A 2831-nucleotide genomic window follows, 5' to 3' on the forward strand; every position below is an offset into this window, starting at 1 on the left:
AAAGCAATGCAACAATATACTCTCTATTAGAACCAAAATTTCAACTAGATTATCTTCCTGTTAGTGTCACGATGTTGATCTTTGATATATCGGAGATATAATATTGTAATTTGTAAGACCGCAGGATATGAGGAAGCCTAGGAGAATGAAAAATATGTGTCTCCAATGAAGGAGGAGATGATGATGATAAAAAAAATCATACTTTCGAACTTGTCTCAAGATAAAAAAAATCATTGGTGTAAAATGGGTTTCCAGAAAAAAGTTGAATGCAGATGTTTCCATAAAACAAAAATTAAGAGAGGCTTGTGGAGAAGGGTTATTCTTAAATTTTTGGAGTAGACTAATGAGAAACTTCCTCACTAGTTTTTGTTTTTACTTGATTCAATCAGACTGCTTCTAGCCGTTGCAGCGGAAAAAAGTTGGAAAGTATATTAACTTGAATTTAAGTTGTCTCTCTCAATGGTTTTCTCCAGAGGAGATTTATATTAAGAAACCAGATGGTTATGTCATCGAGGGGCATGAAGACAAGGTTTATTTGCTAAATAAATCTCTCTGTAGTTTAAAGCAAGCACCATGTCACATTCGGGAGCACCCCCTAGACGTAACCGGCGTCGTCGTTCTCTTTGAGGACTAAGACTAGCATCTTCACTTACATCATTACCTTCATAGGTTAAAAATGTCGAAAATTTTTAATAAAATTTCATTACTTCTACATGGAGGTTTACATAGACCTCTACATACACAGAATAGTTATATCAAGTATACATAGACCCTTCGTATCGGAAGATTACATAGTCTTATACTTTTATTGCACATAAATATATGGAAGATAACATATTCTCAAAAGAATGTCTTATCTCATAACCATCTAACAAGAGTGTAATAATTTGGGCCTATCCCATAAATCAATATAAAAAGACACATATAGGTCATACAATGTATAGTACTCAAAGAAAAAGGAAAGAACTTAAGAGTCTTAAGACTAAAACAACTTCATAAGCTTGATATTAGCACTGCGCTCAAATAGTGAGGACCTACCCAACTTGGTTGAATGAGAGTTCCAAGTCTTCCTTTAAGATCGTCTCAAAAGCCCTTCAACTATCGGAACCTAAAATGTTTGGGAAAAGTAGGAAAATAGGGTTAGTACACCACTTGCACTAAGTATGAGACCATATTAACACATATCATGAAATCATCCTAACAAGGTACATTTCACAAAGGTAAGAAATTTACTTGGAAAGACTTGTACACATTCAAGAAGACCATACCAATCAATAAGACATGTCCATTATGTCATACTCATGCACATCACAAGACCAACAATACAAACTCTAGTAATGTCAACATGCACATCATTTAGTTGAACACATAGTCGAAGTAACTTTATCATTAAGTTATAACAACACTGTCATGAATAAGAGTACATTTCTACATAGCAAAAGTAAGACAATAAAGATGACCCTCTTTAAGTCAACTTGTGCAATGACTAAGCAAAGCTCATAACCATATTTAATTAAGTAAACCTAGCAAGAACCATAACCTATTCCCAACATCACATAACGTAACATTAAGAATACATAATATCATACTTTAGCAACAGAGACCAAGTACATGTTCAAAAGAGTAATCAACCTCACATTACATCATTAGCATGTAAGAACATGACATACATATCAATTACATTTATAAGCATATATATACCCAAGAAAATCCTCCCAGGACTTCCCCTTGAGGCTCACTAGTGTGATGTAAAAGGTAGTGTCCCGTACTTCTACCTAGACTAAGCTAAACACTTTAAGTCATCTTAGTTAGAGTTTAATCCTTTTGTTCATTTTACCTTTTGGGAACAAATTACCATAACCGAAATCGACCATATCAGCTAATGTGAAATCTGGTTTCATGTAACCCTACACCGAAGGATGTTGGACTACTTGCCAAGGTACTATCAAAACATGAACATAGCAACTACGTGGATCCACTAGATACCATTCCTATGGGGGAAACATAGTTCAAGAACTAAGAGATATAATTGGGACCCTCTTTATGCTATATGCATTACAGTCTCCAATATTAAGAGTACATTAGTGATCCGACCTTCCCTATCTGGAAAGGGACACTCCTTACTCTAGTTCAATCGGTGCTAAGCTAGAGTCCTTTTTGAAATGTCTTTCAAAATCTTTATTAATCATCATAACTTAATTTAAGTCATAGGTGTATCTCTTGTAAAATAATCATCATGATAGCTCAATAAGAATTGCATGCGTATAGTTTTTTCATTATAATTCAGACATGTGAGGCTAGAAAATTTACATAGTCATACCATAACATGGCACATTGGTAAATTATTACCATCCTTATAACATTTACATCTTAAACAAAACCTCACAATTGAAGACATTTCAATTCAACATCATACCAATCCTATAAATTCTAATACAAGGCATGCTTCTATACAATATAAACACTTAACCATAAGTAACCATAATGGAAGTAAAAAGTTAGGATCACAAGACTTAACAAACCTCCTTCATAATTAATCATCAAGGTCTTACCATCAACACTTAATTCAACCTAGTATGGGTGTAACATAATCACACAACAATAACCAACATGATCATTATATTAATTGAATCACTATATCACAATCCATTTCTAAATTATAACTTAAGATAAAAGGCTTAGATTAAGAGCATAATCTAGATCAACTACTCAGGAACTAGCATGATAGGACTATAATTCACCTCAATCCATTCATATTTGATACAATAACATCCGGTAGTAAAAATTCAACCAATAACAAATTCAATTGGACCAACACTACGAAATTCATA

The sequence above is a fragment of the Solanum lycopersicum genome, chromosome 6 (assembly GCF_036512215.1).
Source record: "Solanum lycopersicum chromosome 6, SLM_r2.1".
Lineage (NCBI taxonomy): Eukaryota > Viridiplantae > Streptophyta > Magnoliopsida > Solanales > Solanaceae > Solanum > Solanum lycopersicum.